At 34.9% G+C, this 20,625-nt stretch overlaps 1 long non-coding RNA gene across 1 annotated transcript in view; it reads left to right on the top strand.

The window, feature by feature from the left end:
• The first annotated feature begins 8,435 nt into the window (after positions 1-8,435).
• The window catches only part of LOC133804183 (uncharacterized), a 31,662-nt gene continuing 19,472 nt past the window's right edge, over positions 8,436-20,625 (top strand). Inside the window, exons 1-2 of the long non-coding RNA XR_009878343.1 lie at positions 8,436-8,984; positions 9,096-9,187. This is a non-coding gene — a long non-coding RNA (uncharacterized LOC133804183). The remainder of the gene's footprint in view (positions 8,985-9,095; positions 9,188-20,625) is intronic.

Genomic DNA, 20,625 nt, shown 5'->3' with positions numbered 1-20,625 from the left:
TTCAGGCATATATTCAATTCAATAATAATAAACCAAAAAAAAAAACAAAATTAAAACTTCCCTTAATACTTATCATGCACATATTTTTGTACTGCTACAAGAAAGAAAAAACATACATCGATCTCAATATTATAATGTACGGCTTGCTAGGTCTGATAATTAGCTAGCTGATGATTTTAGACTGTAGGATAATTTAATGGAATCCTGTATATAATCATTTATATGCATGTCACAATGAATGATAAATATATAGCAAGAAGTTATCATTTTCATCGTCAAAGTGTTTTTTTTTTCCTGGAATAATATTAAGTAAGACACATATAATGTAGAAGAAAAAGAAGTGGGTCCAGAGATAGTACGGAAATCTAGAAAAACAAAGGCTGGTTTTTATTATTATTTTATTTTTAATTTGATACAAGTTGTCAGCAACTGAGACAGATCCTACCGAGCCCACCACCACGATACTAGTAAAAATCACCCTAAAACACACACACACACACACCTTCAACACGTTGAAGAGCCAAGAAGATTCTATTCTAATTTCTAAAACGCAGTGAAAGTGAAAACCAACCCCACCTCCTCTCACATGACCACCGCCGATACCTTCCAAACGTTTTAATTATTTTAATTTTCCTTTTTTACTACGAAACAAACTTATTTTCTTTAATGCCCATTATTATATTCGTCCAATATGTGAATTTCAAGGAGAGACAACTTAAAACACAGATCGAATACGGATAAATCCAATATTTTAAAAATCTAATCTTGTGATATTAATTTATGAAATTATTATAATGACTGATATTGGGTTTCTACAAATATTATTATATTATATTATATTATTTATTTGGAAACACAGTATATAGTACTACTTCTCTCTCTCTCTCTCTCTCTCTAACTCTCTTCTTTCTAAAGTGAAAGAATCAAAAACTGTATTCTATACGACAAGGCTACAAGGTTCTTACCTCTGTCTCTTCTCTCACTCTCTTTTGTCTGTTTCACTCAGCTCTCTTCCTCTTCTGCGCTGAGAGGAGAACATATTCATATTTTATTAATCAATTGTCCTCTTAATTTAATTAAACTCTACAAAAAGTTGAAGAGAAAAACAAAAAGAGAACCTCATGATCAGAGGCACTCGAAATTTCATGGTTCTGAGATATATATATATATATATATAAATATAGACTGATCTCTCTTTCTTGGTGGGGGTTAGAATTGGGTCAAACAAATTGAAACTCTGCATGACATGAAAACTAGTATTTATTTTGGAGACAAAAACAATAAAAGGGTCACGAGGGGATATGGATACCACGAAAAGAACTTAAATATATATATATGCAACATTTTATGATAATGATATATAATGGAGTATAAACAGAAAAGATAGCTGTTTATATTTGTGGTGCATCAATGAGGACAGGTTTTGTCTTTCGTGTATTAGAATGACATATCTCTATCCTTCTAGATTAGATATATATATATAACTTTTTTATCGCTAGCTTCACATGATTCAGTTCTACACACTGCTCCGCAAGATCGATGCTGTAGTAGTACTATTGCTTCCATTAGATATGCGCGCGGGCACACACACAATAAACAAATGTATCTCAGCAAAAAAATAAAAATTAAATAAAAGAAATGTGAGTGATTTTTTTTTGGCCAGTTGAACTATAGTTTCAAGCGGGATTGGTGAATACAAATTTTAAAATATGTATAGTTCAAATTATAGTTATAGTATTTAATTTCTTGCTGTGTTTTCTTCATTATATAAAAAATAATTTTGGGGCATTTTAAAGTATATTATTTTTAAGTTTAACGATATTTTCAAGGCTTGGTTTTGCTGGGAAAGTTTTTTTTTTTTTTCTAGTGTTACTAATTCATCTACAATAACATTAAATCTTCCTCTATAAAGTCATAGATTAACTAATGTTTTTCTCTTTGTTTTGGATTAAAATTTAAACAAGAAAGAAATGACATCCCTCAATTTTTATTTTTTCTTTATAAAATTCGGGTATCCAAACGCACCAACCCAAAAAGAAAAGATTATAAAATCAATAAGACCCTTTCTATTACTTGATTAAAAGAAAAAAGAAAGAAAGAAAGCTTGACCAATGAAGGGTAAATAAAATGGGTGAAAACAGAAAAGAATATTATTATTGGAGTTAATTAAAGAAAGAGCTATAAGGTACTATTACTTCAATAAAACTATGGCTCCTATTAATGAAAGAGCTATAAGGTACTAGTCAATCCATTATTGAAGACAATAAACTAATTAATAATTTATGTCTGTATTAGTTAATATATGACTTTTGAACCATTATGTATATATCGCATATGATGATGAGTTACTTTAAGCAGTTTATAAATGTGTAGCACCTTATATATATCGATCAAATCAATGTCTTAAACTTTGACTTTCTTTCCATTTTCATGAATTTTATTCGATCATTTAAGCTTCTTGTCCAAATGATTGTGGAATTTTAGAATTCCTACGTGGTTTATTTTAGTACTTTCTGGTAATTTTACAAAATAGACAAAGAAGATTTGAAAGAAAACAAAAAAGAAGTTTAAGTTTTCATTATGTCAAAAGAGATAAAAATAAGAATATAAGAACAACAAAATATATAACCAAAATAATAAAAGGCTAAAAAACTAAACTACCCTTTCATAATAATAAAACTTATATTATTAACATTTTGATATATATATATATATATATATATATAAAAGCAATGTAACTTTTGTATTGTTAGTTTTATTTATAGAATTTATTAAATATTTTTATTAAATTTATATTAGTTAAATATAAATTTTAAATAAATATATTATTTTAATTAAATAATTTATTTATTTTTATTTAAGTTTACGTTTGTTCTAATTTTTTAATTTGAGAATTACAACAATAGATTTTATATTATATGTTTAATATAATATTAAATATTATATGTGAATTTTAAATTTAAATTTCTTGCTAGTTTTTGTTTTTTTTTAAAAAATAATTTGTTACTGATAATAGATTATATTATATGTTTAATATGATATTATTTTAATATAGGTAAGTTTAATTAAATTTTATTTAAATTATAAAATGTATAATTTTATTATTTTTAAATAATTATCATTGTAAAATATTTCACAAATATCATATTTTAATTTTTTTAATTATTTATTATTTTTAAATAGTTATCATGCTAAAATATCACAAAAATATCATTTTAATTTTTTTAATTGTTTATTTTATTTTATTTAAGTTTAAGTGATGTTTATAATCTACCACCAAATATAAAAATATTCTGTTAAATATAAGAATATTCTGTTAAAGTTAATATTAGAAAAAATAAAAAACTGTTAAAAACAAGAATTTCCATTATCTACACATTTTTTATGTAGAAGAGATACAATAGAGTCAAATTGCTTAGATTTTTTTAAAAAAATTTATTGATTATTTTTTTTGAATTTGTATTATTTTCATATAAATTTTAAATAAATAAATATTATTATATATAAAAGAATGACATAAACATTTTAAATTAAAAATTAAACAAAAATATTATTTATAATTTTTTAATATATATATAAAAATAATATGATAACATTTTTAAACATAAGTGATAATTTTTTAATAAAAATTAAAATTATGTATTATATATTATTATAATAATATTTTATAATATTTAAATGTATATTAATATAAATATTAAATATATAGTCTTGTATTAAATATTATTATCATAATAATATTTTATAATATTTAAATTCATATTAATATAATTAGTAAAAGATTAGGATTATATATTATTATCAATATAATATTTTACTTAAATTTGAATTTAAATTTAAATTTATATTATAATATTTGAATTTATATCAATATAATTTATAAATATTTAATTTTAAATGTATATTTCGTTAAATATTTAAAATATTTCATTAAAGTATATAATTGAAATATTTATAAAGACAAATATATAACTTATACAGAATAATTAAAGCTGATCGGTTTCTTCCAAAAGATGAATATTCTTATATATAAATATACATATATTAAAGAAATAAATTATATTAGTTAACTACATTTACCTTCTCTTCTTTTGGTGAATTTCGTGCGTAAAGCTTGTTACCACTTTAAGTGGTATCGACTTTATATATTCCTTCACCATTATCCAGTACCCTTTTCATTTCATGTGTATGGTCCTGCATATTTTGGATTTGAATCCAAATTTCTTCTTTTTCTTTTCTTTTCTTTTCTATTTAATCCTTCTGCGTGCGTGAAAGAAAGAGAAAAAAAAAACACATGATATGCTTCCTGAGTGAAAAGTATATGTCAATGATTAATGACACTTCCATGCACACTAATTTATGTATGCCATAACGAATATGTCCAAGCTTAGATATAAAAATTATGACTATACATATGAAGTACCTATATATTGAGTTTAATCTAAATCACTACTTTCAGGTAATTAGAATCCAGGAAATTTATCACTAATTTGTTACAATATAATGATATATATGGTTATGGACGGACTAATTCTGTAAAGAGTTCTGCACTTAGTTCAAGCAGTGTACGCTACTCAGGTTTTCATGATCACCCTTTCCAAAAGAAGAAGAAGAAGAAAGTATTTTAGCTAATTATGATTACTTGATATTTATGTGATTATTTGTACTGGTGTCTTTGGTTAGATTTTTTAGGATTTATAAATTTTTCATTCTCATTCTCATGTTTTTTTTTTGAGAGAGAAATAAATCAATATACACATATATTTAATACGCATATGTAAAGTTTAGATGAATAACATATTTTGCTGTCAAAATCAATGCAAGGCATGGACCCGAATGGAGAAAAACATATATTCTTGTACGACTAATCATATATGATATGAGGCAATCTTATATTAAGTAAAATACGTTAGAAAAACGGAGATTTTTGTTTCCATGCAAAAGTTGAATTTTCCCGGAAAAAAGACTCTAAAAAGCAGTCTACCAAAGAATAATGTATCTCCATCTATCTGAGGTCCAAAGGCCTTTTTCTCTCTTTCATATTATATAAAAAAATGTAGACTTGCATTGCATTGCATGGCTTGTTTGTTTCTTATCAACTAATTAAAAGCGTATTTTAAGTCACTTTAGAATTACATTAAAAGGAGAGAACAACAAGAGTTGTCTTTCCCTCCACTATGTCTTTCTCTCTTCCTTTCTTCTTTTCTCTCTCTTTTTCCTCCTTTTTCTTTTCTTTTTCTTTGCTAAAGACATGATCAAATCAACTTCTACGTTCTAAAGATGCTTCCATGAGCACGTAAGATTGAGACTTTATCGAATATACACACAAGAATACCACCAATAGAGACTTTATAGTATATTCGACAACGTGTACCAATATATATTAAAATTTTGAAAAAGATGCATGGTGAGAGATATGATCTATTTGATGTGATACTGGGCCTAACAATTCCACTAATAACATACTTTTGATCAGTGCAATGATCAGTCCATGGCCGACCCTAATGTCTCATACAAATGATAATAATTAATAAATAAATAAATGGGCCCCAAATATATTAAGTTTTTAGTACAAAAGAACATGAGCATGTATGTATGACCTAAACATGATTAGCCAAAAAAGCGCATATTGAGTCACCTAATCTCAAAAGAAGGCACAGAAGGAGGAATGGTAGTTTGGTATATTTGGTTAGACTAATAAGAGAAGAAGATCAAGGGAACATGAAGGCTGTTGGATCACATGCACATCACATTCTTTTTCTCCTTCTCTTCTCTTCTTTTTATACTGTGGCTGATAAACGTTAAAGAAAAGGTGTTTTGATTTGAGAAATATTGATCAGTGATTTTTATTATTTTTTAATAAATACATAAAATTAAAAGAGAAAAGAGAAGCAAAGAAAATTCAATAAGTAAAGGGTCCCACGGTTTCAAGGCTGCTATGTTTTGTAATTGTTTTGCTATTTACTTCCTCAATCCAAGGGATTCCGTGAGATGATCAAGTTCTATATGGGACCCTCACTTCTTATCTTCATCATCATTCCATGCATATATATAAACCAAGACCCACCTCTCACGTCCATTACTTACCATAGCAAAGTGCTTAAAAGTGGCATTTTTTTTCTGATGACAGCCAATAATTCATATATATATATGCCTTCACAAAATCATAATTATCGGATCCGCCCTTTTATCCATTTATATATGTATATTCCCTTCATCGGAATCCGGTGAAAGTTATATATCTATTGGAGATAGTGCAAGCTTCATTATTATGTGGTTATCAGAAAATCATTTGCCATGTTTGGCTGATTCCGACTACACAGATTTTAGATAATTACTTTCAATTTTTTTAAAAAAAATCTCTTTTAATTTTGAAACATAAATGGTAATTATTATGTGTGTGTATATATATATAATTCTTTTGAATTTTCCAAATTTCCATAATCATATAAATATTATTGCCACCTAAATATCCACTAAGGAAACCCTTTTTGGCAACTCAATCATGTCAAGCATAAAGTTCATAAGAGTGATCGATGTATACACACACATCTGATGCAGATGATTCAACTAGCGCACAAAACTGATCATTTCACGGTACACCAATTATTGACTTTGAAAATTATTCTTCCCCAAATTTGTGCACTCTTCGATTCTCACGCGCACCTTAATAGGAATTAACAAGATGCATGTTCCCAACTCCGACTATATATTCCCCTTTCAATTAATTTATATATATATATATATATTTCTATAGTATAGTAGCACTTATTATCCAATAATCTTAGAAACTTTTCCAAATATATAGTACATAGATGATAATCTTAGTTAAGTTTTCCGCAAAGTGAAATTAACAAAGATATTATAGTTAATTACCTTTGAGGCACAAACAAATTAATGGAATACATATATGTATACATAAATATATGCAAATAAGCAAGATGTGGAGATAAGAACGACAAGTTGAACATGAGTTTTTTCGCCAGCAAGGACCACAATACTGTTGCTAAAAGTGGAACCAATTCATCTTATAAGACTCATCGACTTATTTTATTTATTTATATTTTACAACAAACACGCGGCTGAATGAGGTAAAAATTCACGCACATGAATATTTGTCATTTATCAGTTAATTTTTATTCTTGATTAGGATCTCTAGCCTTTGTTTTGAATTTTTTTTACAACATTCATAAAACATTATTACACTGCTATAAAATATCACTGATGTGTCAATTTTTTATGCCACGTTTTTTAAGTCGTGGAGTAAAAGACTTATTGGAGTTATTACTCTACGATTTTCGTGGAATAATAACTCACATTTTGTACAGGAGTTTAGTGGAGCACAAAATTATGTAGGGAGCAAAAGAGGCCCACTAGGCCTTAGTGAATCGAATCATTTCACTTAGGCCAAGAGGAGCTTTTGTGCTACGGATTCCGTGGAGCCAAAATGTTATAACGCCTCAGAAATCATGGCACCGAAGGTCCTATATTTCAGGGCCTTAGGTATAAAGCCCTAAATATTGTATCTTTTTTAAAATACATAATTTGACATAATCCATAATACAATATCAGTTTTGCCAAATATTACCTTTATAATAAAACAAGCAGAACATATTGGATCCGAGTTTTAAGTAACACATTTAATGCAACATAATAAATTACTTAAAAATCCTAATACATTTCTAAGATGATACTAGACTTATTTAAAAAGCTTAAAAGATAAAATAGACTTCAGGCATTCTTGATTGTTTTCTGGTTCATATGGCCCCCACAGCATACATACTTCATTTGGATGGGCTTCAACTCGCAATGCTCATAAGTAGGCATTCAACTAATACCTGCAACTGAATGGAAAGTAAGGGGGTGAGCTCGAGAACTCAGTAAAAAAGTACAAACATTCTATCGAAAACATCAACATGGCAACTTTAAGAACTATCATAAAATCATAGTTTTTCCTAATACATACAATGTCGTTGTATTTCTATGTCATTCTATCATCAACATATACTTTAACATGCATCCATTTATCTCAATCTCGTAGCACTAACAAATCGTTCTATCATATAATGTGATATCTTAACATACACGACATCTATCAAACACAACTTTTAACTTGTCATGGCCTAACATCAACATGGCATGACGTATCATCAATCTAGTCATTGTATAACATCACAATGGTCATAACATGCATTCTCATACATATCATATGTGAAACTTAGCATTCATACATTCAAACATAAACATGAAAGGAAATAAGTACTATGGAATACAAGCTAGGTGAGGGAAACTATCCTCCTGGGACCACCTCGGTCATTATTGTAGAGACTCAGAAAAAAAAAAGAAGATATTATTTAAATTTTTTTTTGTGGGTGGGACCCACCTGAGTAAATGAGTCAGTACTCATTTTGTTTTTCTTCTTCTTTTCTTTTCTTCTTCTTTTCCATTCTCTCTCCCCGAAACCCCTTCTTCTTCTTCTCCCTTTTTCTTTTTCTTTTCTTTCCTTTGTTTTCTCTCCAAACCAGTCACACCCACAACCAGTCGGACCACCGCCGGAGCGCCATTTCCGACACGCGCCGGAGCTGCAGCTTCCCTAACCGGCGATGACGGAAACCCCAAAGTTTGGTGACCATCGGAGCAAGGACGCGCCTGTACAGCCACTCCGAAGTTTCGCCGTCGAAACTTTGAGGTGACTTTCCGGTGAACTCCGACCACCGTTCGGCGAGTGGGTGGTACCGTTGGAATCAGCGTCGTGAGAGGATCGTCGCCCACTAAGTCATTCCGGTCAACTCAACATTTTTCTCCAGCGAGATTTTGGGTATCTTCGCCCTTTGGAAGCATTTTCCGGGGACACCGGAGGTCATTTGGGCGAAGGAGCTGTACTTTCGTGATGTACTCATCGAGATGATCGTTTTGATATATGCCATGCATATATTCGTTGACGTTTCCAGTACCGCCACCAACCGCTATTGTGCACCGCTTGGGTGAGGTTTCGGAACTTGAAATTTTAAATATGGTCATATTATATGTCTTTGGACACGATTTTGAATAAGGAATGCTATGATGATAATCGTTTTCTCATTTGGTGCACGTAGGAAAAACGTGATTTTAAAATCGGACTAAATCATTCTAAGATCATCGATAAGCTTAGGAGCATCGCTTTGGGCTCAGATTAAATTCTAAAGAGGTAGGGACTCAACTAGACTATTGGACTTATTTTACTCGTATTAAATTGCATTCAACATATTCCAATTTTGATATTTATAAAATGTTTGAAAAATTGAAAACTTAACCTGCATGTTTTCTGATCTGTTCTGAGGGCACCGAGTGCCAAATATATATTTTGTTCACTTATTTATGCAGGTTATGATTTTTGGGTTTATTCAAATGTAGCTGTTATGCTGCCCAATTTTCTAAAATATAAAGGGAATGTGTTTCTTTCTTTTCATGTTTACCTGCATTTGGTTATACTGATGAGAGCCATAGTGATTATGATTGGTGCACGTTGTTGTTTCACGACCTAGTCTCTGTGTCATCATAGGTAGATCAGGTGTCCACTCACCTGTAGGTGTAAAGACCTAGCATCTGTATACAGGAAGTGTTCTGAGCCTCCCCCTTGTGGTGGTTATCAGGTTCGGCTACCCGGTTTAGGATGTCGGATTTTCTATGGTGGGTAGCGAGAACTAGGGATCTAGTGGACGGTGTGATGTGCACTTGTAGCTATGCTCTTATGATTATTTGTGGTTTCTCTATTTTGGTTTATACATGATGATATATGTTTTTCTTTCAAAGCTAACTATGCAGGGGTTTTATTAAACTTTTGGGTCCATGATATTAGTTGTTTTCCTACTGGGCTTTATAAGCTCACCCCTATCTCTCCCATTCCAGGAGCCTAGTGATGCGAACATGGAAATGATGAATTATCGATGGAGCCAATGTGTTTAGCCTATTTCTATTTCGGGTCATTGTCTTATCTTTTGAGCATTATATATGTATTCGACTTCGAATCTAATGATCGGTATATCTGATTGAGCTATGAAATAGTTAGGGATGAGGAATGTTGGATGCTAAGTATTATTTTGAGTGTTTATGACTTATTAAATTTAACTATTTCATGATTACATAACTGTGGGAATATTATTGTTTTAGGTATAATGATAAATGATCATACTTTTATTACTAATATTTTTCTATCAAATTATAGGAGTTATTTCATTATTTTAACTTATAATTATAGTATGATTTAATATAAATTAAATGATCATTTATAAAGACTATTTTTCAACGAGGGTCAAAGTTTGACCTTTGACCACCCAAGTTATGGATATTACAAATCTGCCACGGCCTAGGGCTCGGGTCGTGACAATTATTCTGGGGCAACCACTACCAAATATTAATACATGGCAAACTCATCTTCCCAATACTTGTGCCTACAATCATCATCATTAACATAGCAAACATATAACATATCACAACATAACCAACAACCATAGCATGAAACTACCATCATAAACTCATAAACATATAACCATGCATAAATGAGAAAGAAGTTAGGAGTAATAAACTATCCTCGGAGACCACCTTGGTCATTTTTCTGGGGAAACCATTGCCAAATATCTCATCTTCCCAAATACTCGTGCCTTAAAACATTAGCATACACACATGCATACATAAACTCAAGAACATTGTCTAACTTCCTTACCTCAAGCACTGGTGACAACTAAGTGAGTCTACTTCGCAACAATTACTAAAAGAAAAAATACAATAACTTATTTAAATCTCACATTTGTAATGCCCTACTTCCTTAGAGTCGTTACTATGTGAGTTATAAATGTGTCATTAGCACGCTAATCGAGGTTTTAGGTCAAAAGTGTGACTAAACTGAAGTTAAACTCGTTTAATGACAAAAATTATAAAATTTGGACATTCATTGAAATTATAGAAAAGTTGTACAAATGGGATCCCAAAATACTTTTTAGAAAATGCTTTACAATTCAAAAATACAATTAAGGTCGACCTAGGCGAAAAAATAACCATTACAAGACATTTTCCCACAAAATAACCCTAGAGGTGGCAGTCAGGTAGGCCAAACATGTACCCGTCGCTCCATGCTCTCCGTACTCATGATTGGTCGACCTTTCCTTTGCCTTTACCTACACCATAAAGCACCCGTGAGCCAAAGTCCAGCAAGAAAACTCAACACAAAACATTTAACATATATATATGACAATCCACAATATACAAAAATACAACCAATGGGCTAACACATATAGCGGCCAGCGCCATCACAGGCCCTGGGTTCGCAGTCTTCATCGAGGGGGTGGCTGCAGCACCCTAGGAGGGCTCGCCCTAATGGTAGGCACTCCGCGTGCTCAACGCCGATCTCGGCCCCTTGCCGTACCTGGTTTCTTACCGTTCCCAGCTCTCGCCATTCTCGGCCTCACTGTTCTTTCATAAACATACATAATAATGTTCACAGATATTTAAACACATAAAAAACATAAACATTAGGGTCGTGCCCTGAAATTCAAACAATAGGGCCACACCCTACTCTACGGGTACAACAATTTTATTACATGTGTCCCGAGCTTTCTGAATATCGCGATCCCGAGCACAGTCCTCTATCCTGAGCTTCGTTGAAAACCTAGTCACAACGAATTCATAATAACCATCCATCAAGTTCTAAACCAATCAATAACTTTGGAATATTAATCTAGCCTCCAGGACCTTGGATTCTACTAACCCGGGTAGTAGGATCCTTCCTGAGCCTTAACATACAAGTTCTCGAGCTAAAATCCTTAAAATCCCTTATTTTCCATTTAGGGTCGCAACAGGCCCTTTAGGGCTGCGACCTGCTACTTGGTCAGAGGCAAGGCCCTCCCTGTTGGAGGACACGGGCCGCAACATGCTCCCCCATCCTGCGACGCCTGAGCGAACCAGAGACTTCTCCAGCATCTTCAAACACGCGGGCCGCGACACTTGAAGAACATGGTCGCGGCTCGAGTCTCCGAAACCCAGAAACCTTCATTTTCTCTCCATATTTCCTCGAACCTAAACCATTAATTCTCACCCCCAAACACCAATTAAACCCATAATTGATCCTAGATTCATTGTCCATACAACCTAGACATCATAACCACTTAAAAACAACTCCTTAATCCTCAATTACACTCAAAATCAAATCAAAACTCAACTCTCATGCAAGCTTCCCCTCCATGGCAGAATTCAACAACAAAATTCAATAAAAACAAGTCATATTTAACCATTATCTCTGTGGTATCTTGTAACATCCTCATAATCAAGGACTGTTACACTGTGTACTTTAAATTGTGTCAGACTTGCTAATCAAGTCATTTGGCTTAAAAAGTGTAACTATGGTTAATGTCAAGGGTTAGGGTTAAAAAATTTCGTCAAAGGAACCATTGAATTTTATTTAAAAAGTTTCATACATTCATGGAATCCCAAAATATTACAACCAAACTTTTAAAAAGGTGTATGTACATCAAAAATTACATCTGGCCGACCTAAGCGACAAAGACAGGGCTACAACCCTAGTTCCTCTAATATATCCTCGGTCGTGGTGGTCAAGCAGCCACATATGTACACGCCGCCACCGAAGCTCTCCAACTCATGGCTGGTCAAGCTTCCATTTTCCCTTACCTGCACCACAAAGCACATGTGAGCTAAGGCTCAGCAAGAAAACTCAACATGTGCATGAACAAAAAATACAGATTTCCAGATACTTATCTAGCATGTCCAACACTAATAACCTGCTCATACAGTCATTCAGTTACAAATAAATGGTCATTGGACCAATTTGGGGCCACTGCCTTGAACAGTTGACCATAGAGCCAACCCCAGCACTATGCCCTAGCTATGTGACCATAGAGTCACCTGGGGCCCTCGCCATTAGCTTTGAGTAACTAGCCATAGAGCTAGCCCAACACCTTTGATTTTCAAACGAGCATAGTGTCGGCCAACGTAATAGTACGTTGCTAATTTAGGCCTAAGCCTTTCAACCAGCGTGCAACACGCTTTTGACGTCATTGACTAATAAGTCAAGCCCTGATCCAAGTATTCAAACTTCAATACAGAAACAGATATGAATAGGCATATCCGAACAAAACGAGCACGCATGTATGTTAATCACATAATACCATTGAGTAACCGTACTCATAATACTAATCATACCTATTTAACGGGGCCTCAGGCCCTAACCACGGAATCCATGCAACAAACATGAAACACTTAAGCAGGTATAGAATATTCAAGTAGGATCAATCAACATGTGAAACAATAGCTTAAACATAAACATTCTCAGGGGCTGAAGCCATAATAATAATTATTGATAATAGTCGGGCCAAGCCCTGATCTCATATAGCATGTATTGGGTGCAATTTTCTTACCTCGGGTCTGAGTATAGTGTAAAATAAGAACGACCCTTGAGCACGATCCTGGTTCCGAGCCCCTTGTGATAACCTAGTCACAACCATAATATAGGATTCCATCAATAACGCGTAAATAAAGGCTTTCGGACTGAGTCCTAGCCTCCAGGACCTCGAATTCCACTAAACCGGGTAGTATAATCGATCCCGAGCCCTAAGACAATGGTTCCCATCATTAAAAGCTCACCAAGGCCAAAACTGCCTAGGCGGACCGCGACCAGCCCTTGAGGGTCGCGGCGCGCCCCTCATGTAGCGTCCCAAATTCGCTAATAAGGCTTAGGGCCTTGATTAGCGTGTCGGGAGGGCAATAATGGATTTACTTTGTTAATATGTGAATTTGATAAGTATGTGATTAGAAATTCATGTTTAGGTGAATTAAATATGCACGTGGGTCCATTTGGTTGCTAGGGGCATATTTGTAATTTTATCCCGTTGAGGGCATAAATGTAATATTGGTGTATATTGCGATTGACACCATGTGTGAGTGGTGATATATTTGTGATGCACGATGTGAGATGGTCCTAGGGAGCAGTTTAGCTGAAAAGTCACAACGAGGTCGAATACCCGGCTTGGGAGGAGCCTAGGGGTATTTTGGGTATAACATGGGTTTTGGATTTATTAAGTATCGGGTAGTAATTTAGTAATGATTTGAGTATGCTGGGCTTAATGTGAATTTTTAGGTATACTCGAGGACTTAGCGGGATTTGGGGGAAATGACGGAATTGCCCTTGAGGTTAGTATAAGAATTTTATTAGGGGAAAGGGAAAAATGGTAATTTGGCCTTAGGAGAAGATCAACTTGGCTGAGGAGAAGTTATTCACGTTACTTTCACTTAGGCATATATTTAAATATTTTGTTGGAAGTCTAGAGAGAACTAAAAAGCTAGGAAAGGAAGGAGGAGAAGAGCTGATCTTCTTTGGGGAGAAGGACGGAATTTAAGGCTGAAGTTGGGGCAACTAGGGTCAAGCATAGGCCAAGATTAATTCAGAGGTGAGGCTTCATGTAATGCCCTGAATTCTCCGATGTGGTTTAGTGGCGGTTTAGTAGGCCGGGAGGGCCGTAATTGTTTAATTATGCCATTAAATGAATATATGCATGTTTATGCGAACTATATTATGATATAATGATATATGCATGCATGTGAGTCCGCATTTGATATATTATGCTGTTTGATAATTTGGCCCATGGAGGGTAAATTTGTGTATTTGGGTGCATGATGTGATTTGTGAATGAGATTCCATTATTATGGAGATATATTCGAGCTATTCGACATGAGACGGTCATTTTTAGTAGATGGGCGGTTTTGTCATAACGGGGTCAATTTTGGGGTAATAGGAATGTTTATTTGATAATAAATTGGGAATATTTGAGATCAGGGTGAAATTCTGGAGGTTTTGACTATAATGTCCCCGGGGGTGTTTTTGGGACCCCGAGCATTAGGTTTTATTTGAGGTTACTTAAGCTTGAAGTAGCTGTCAGATAGAACGTACGATAAGAAAACCTCTCGTTCTTCCTCTTTAGTTCATTTTTGTCACCCGAAGCATAATTGAAGAAATCTTGAGTTCTAGGAGTCAGAATCAAGTGAGGATCGAGGCATAGCGATCCTAGGAAAGATTAGAAGCTTCTTGACCAAAGGATTTGATAGAAAACAACCTAATCGAAGGTAATCTAAGTTTAAAGTTTTGAGTTTTTAGAGTTTCTAAGCTTTTAATTGAACTTTGTGAATTGTTGAGTTTCAGATCCATTTGAACCTTGGGTTTCGAGGGTTTTGGTGCATTGGGAAGCTTGGGAACTTTGATTTGATGATTGGGGAATGTTTAAGTATGTTTTTGGAGGCTTTGGAGTGATAAAAACGTGTTTGGGAATGGCCCAGAGTTGAGGGCCGCGACCCTGTTCTTTGGGTGCCGCGGCCCTGCCTTGAAGAAGCAGGTGGAGTTTTTGTGCCTGCTGGGCGCCGCGGCGCTTGCCTCTGGAATTCCTGGGGGCCGCGACACAAGGTGCCAGGGCCGCGACTCAGGTGCAGGGTTGAGCCCATTTACATGTTTTGACCCCGGGATCATGGTTTTAGGCCTCGAGAGTGTCCCTACTACTTGGATTAGTTTGGATTGATCTCTTGGAGGCTAGATATTGGTTTGAGAACCTTTGATTATCATGTTATTGATGGTATCCTATAATGTGTTATGATTAGGTGACCGCTAAAGGACTAAAAGCTAAACCGTTCTCAAGGGTCATTCTTTTGTTCATTCTAGCTCGAATCAGAGGTAAGAAAACTGCACCCCAAATGTGACATGCGTGGTTATTCATGAGGCATGTTGGTTGTATAAATGTGGACATGAATTGATTGTGGAATATTTAGCAAATGTTGCTCACTTGTGCATGGTACTGACTCATTAGTCAAATTTGGCAAAGGTGCTAGTATCAACTGTGAAGCTGTGACTCATTAGTCAGGTTCGGCAGTGGTACTGGGCACTGGTAACATTGAGCTGACTCATTAGTCAGGATGACCTTAGCGTGTCCAACGCAAGCCAATAAAGATTAGGTCTAATCGACTTTCTGCATTGAATGACTCAAAGAGCATTAATTCCGGACCGACCTCAAGGTCGATGAATAATATAAGCGCTTGAAGGCTAGTGGCTTACCTAGCAGCCACTCTTCCACTTGAAATAGTGACTTGCTTGTCATTCACTCAGTATGGTTTACCAAAACCTGTTGAAGGCTAGTGGCTTACCTAGCAGCCACTCTTCCATTTGAATTAGTGACCTATTTGTCAGTCACTCAGTATGGTTTATCAGGACCTCAAGTGATATTCACTCATCTGTTTGAAAGCCATGAGCTCTGTATGATTATAATGATAATCATTTGATGATGTTTACATATAATGTTGTATTTTCTTGCTGGGCTTTGGCTCATGGGTGCTATGTGGTGTAGGTAAAGGAAAAGAAAAGCTCACCTAGCCTTGAGTGGAGAGCTTAGGTGGTGATGTGTACATATGCGGCTGCTTAACCACCACGGACAAGGAGTTCTCAGAGGAACTAAGGGGTTTACCCTATTTTTGCCGCTTAGGTCGGTGGGGTTTGAAATTTTGGAACAGTAATGACCTTTTTGAGTTGTAAATAACTTGTAAATGTTCTTGTGGGCCCATGAACAGTTTTATGTATCAAATAAAACATATCCTTTCCATTTTACTGGTTTTCACCTTAACCTGTTAATAACACTTAGATCACGTTTTTAACCAAAGGACTCAGGCAATGAGTCAAATTTCCGGTTCACCGTTCACCGTAACTGTTCTCGGTTAATTAGGGCGTTACAACTTGGTATCAGAGCAATGCCAAGGTTAAGGTTCCTGTAGACTGGCTGGGCATGTACACACATCACTGAAGTCAAGCTCGACTCATGGTTTGGTAACTATTTATGTAGTTATATGTATAACTGCCTAAATGTGGTGCATATGCTTTACCTGTATGGATGAGACACTGTGTTGAACCTATGCCCCTAAAATATTATGAATTGTTATGTGATACATGCTGAGTGTTGAGTGCCATAAACATGTATCTGCTTGTGAATGTTGAATGACTGTGGAATATGATAATTGTCTGCTTGTTCTTGGACCGTGAGGCGGCAAGAGGTTTAGTTATTACTACCTGACTGGCCGTATTGATCAATGTTTCAGCAAGGTATCAGATAAGAATGAATCCAGAACAGACACTACAGCTGGCCAGAGTGATCAGGGCCAGAATAACAATAACAGCCAGGGTTAGGAAAATGACCAGTCTCAGATTCCATAGCCAGCTCATGCAAACTGGCAGCAGTTGTTTAATGAGTTATAGGCAACAGTGTTGAAACAAGGAGAGGAGCTTCATCTCCTGAGACAGTAACAATTGCCTGCAGTGGTTAGTGTTTTAGAGGCACCTTCTGTGTCGGTGCCAGTAGTTGGACAGCTGCCTGAGGTAGGAAATAAGTGGGAACCTCTTTATGAAAGGTTCAGAAAGCAACAACCTCCTGTTTTTGAGGACAGTGCAGATCCTTCCAAGGCAGAACAATGGATGAGCATGATTACCACTATCCTTGACTTTATGAGGGTAGCTGGTAGTTAGAGGGTGGCCTGTGCTACCTATATGTTTCAGGATGATGCCCGGATTTGGTGGGAAGTGATTACCCAGACCAGGAATGTTAATGCTCTGAGCTGGGAGGAGTTTCAGACCTTGTTTAATGAAAAGTATTACAATGATGCCATCAGGGCAGCTAAAGCTGAGGAATTCATTAGGCTACTTCAGGGAAGCTTATCAGTTACTGAGTATGCCTTAAAGTTTGATCATTTGGCAAAGTTTGCCAAGGAACTGGTGCCCACTGATGGGACCAGGAGAGAGAGATTCCTCCAGGGGCTACAGCCTAGACTAGCCCGTGACGTTCGTATCACCACTGTGGTGGGGGTTACTACCTACGCACAGGTGGTTGAGAAGGCACTCACAACTGAGAGTGCAGAGACCAAGATTTGGCGTGACAATGCAGCCAGAAAGGATTTCAAGAGGATAGTTCCTCCATTTGTGGGTTCTGGTAGGGGTGTTGGTGTAGGATCTTAAAATTTAAATCTAGATGCATGCTTCCTATTATTTTTCCAAACACATAATAGAAACATAGAATAACATGACATACATATGAACATTATATTCGTAAATTAACATAAACACAATGATGTAGAAACTTACGAATACGCAGCGGAACTGGAACAACTCCTTCCTTCAATCTCTCTAACTCTTGATTCCTTTCTGTAGCAGAGTATTATCAAGAGATTGAACTAGATTAGCAACACAGTCTTCCTCACCAAGCCTTTGATCAATCTAGAACTAGTGTGGGCTGGTTCTCAACACATGAGAAAGAGATCTAGAAAAGAAGAAGAGAAAGTGGCTAAGAAAGGATTAGAGTGTCTAGGTTTTCACTTACCCAATGAATTAACTGATACTAACTTTTGAAAACCCTAGATATCATATTCCTTATATAGACAACTTAATGGGCTTTATTTAAATTTAAATTTAAATTTAAATTTTGAATTAATTAAACTAATAAACAAAAAGATAAAAGCCTTGGGCTCCCACAAATGGACTTGGGCCCAATACTTTTATTTTGAATTTAAATCCCAATTAGGCCTAAATTCAAAACCTTTTATTTATTTATTTATTTTAATTAATTAACTAAATCCTTATTCAAATTAACTAATTATAATTTGAAACTTGATTTAATTTTTATTTATTTATATTGACACCAATTTATCAATATTAATAAATTTACCCAAAGATTCTCTTTTATTCTCTAAATCTCATATCTCTATAAATTTTCCAAAATTGACCTAGTCAACTTTAAAAAAAATCCTAATTGATAATTAAATCAATTAATTGAGACATTCTAGATGATTTACTCAAAGGTGATGCGGGGACCATGGATCCATGAAATCAAGCTCCAATAAGTTACCGTGAATTTATTTACGAATAATTTCACTACCTTATTAATTCCTCGTGACTCCACTATAGACTTGGAATTGAACTCTTGAATTCATAGAACGTATTTTCCAAAGCATAAATACGTTATCCATTGTTATAACCATTACAGTTAGTCAATCCTCTATCAATGACTTACTAACAAGCTGGGTGAAAATTACCGTTTTACCCCTCATCAGTATTTTATCCTTAACTCCCACTAAGTTCCTTATAAATGATATTTCCGTGAACTTAATCACAGAAATGAGATCTCAATCATTTAACCTTTTGAACAAAGCAATTAAGGAAATCATCTTTTCACTTCTCATACAGAAGTTATAGATTTCATATCTATGAATAATACTCCCACTCAATTTCATTACTAAATCTCCAAGATGTAAGTATAGGCTAGACCATAGGGTAAGCTGGTAACGAACAAGTCAAAAGATTTAAATAATATAATTAGCAGAATATTATCACTCAGAATTAAAATCGACTTAACCTATGGTCAACGTTGTGATATTGATTAGATTCGATAACAACGATACTTATTTATCAATCAATAATCAATATCGGTCCTAGTTCGATGTAACCAAATACATCCGATCATATCTACTTGGTCAATGCCTTGGACAAGACATCACACTCCTAATGTGTAAGTAGATCATATCGTAGATTTCCTAATCAGTGAAAATCCAATGCACTGATCTAATCTAGGACTTGTACTTTTGAACATATAATTACAACTATAATCCACTGTGACCTAGTCACCATAATTGTAACTATCCATATGTTCAGGATTTTATGAATGTTTGTATTAATTGAATAAACATGTAATAAAACAAGCGAACAATGCAATTGAATAAACAAAATGATTTCTACTTCTTTTATTGATAATAATAACGTGTTACATAAGAAAAATGGTTTTATTAAGGGCATAAAACCCAACAGTTGGCCCCAGTGATCAAAAGAGGAAGGTTCCTGATACCTTCCCAGTTCCAGGTCTTGACAGGAGGCCCCGTGGTATTACAATGGGTCGTCTTGGGGGTAGTGAAGCCTGGAAGACTCGTCCTGAATGCCCTAGAAGCAAGAGGCGCCATTTGGGAGAGTGTAGGGAAAAGGCCTGCTACTTGTGTGGAGCAGTGGGTCATCTTAAGAAAGATTGCCCTGAGATAGGGAAAGAAGAACCCAGAAAGGTGGATAGCTCGGCCCCAGCTCGAGTGTTCAAGTTGACTCAAGCAGAAGCGGAGGCTTCCCCCTCAGTTGTTACAGGTCAACTTCTTAGTGCTGGAATCCCTTATAATGTGTTGGTTGATTCTGGTGCTACACACTCTTTTGTGGCTAATAGCATTATTGATAGATTGTGTAGACCTTATGATTTCTATGCTGTGGGATTTGGTACTTTGTTACCCACTGGAGAGTTAGTGGTATCCAGGAGATTAGATCTTTGCCAGTGACAGTGGAGGGCAGAGAGTTATCAGTGGACTTGATAGAGTTGGTTATGAGTGACTTTGATATGATACTGGGTATGGATTGGTTGGCAAAGTATGGGGCAACTATTGACTGCAGAAGGAAGATGGTCACCTTTGAGCCTGAAGGTGAGGATCCTTTTGTGTTTGTTGGTGTTGTGCATGGACCCCGCATTCCTATGATTTCTGTGTTGAGGGCCAGGGATCTATTGCAAAGAGGTTGCATTGGATTCTTAGCCA

The sequence above is a fragment of the Humulus lupulus genome, chromosome X, assembly GCF_963169125.1.
Source record: "Humulus lupulus chromosome X, drHumLupu1.1, whole genome shotgun sequence".
NCBI classification, from domain to species: Eukaryota; Viridiplantae; Streptophyta; class Magnoliopsida; order Rosales; family Cannabaceae; genus Humulus; species Humulus lupulus.
This window is presented reverse-complemented; position numbering and strand designations above follow the sequence as displayed.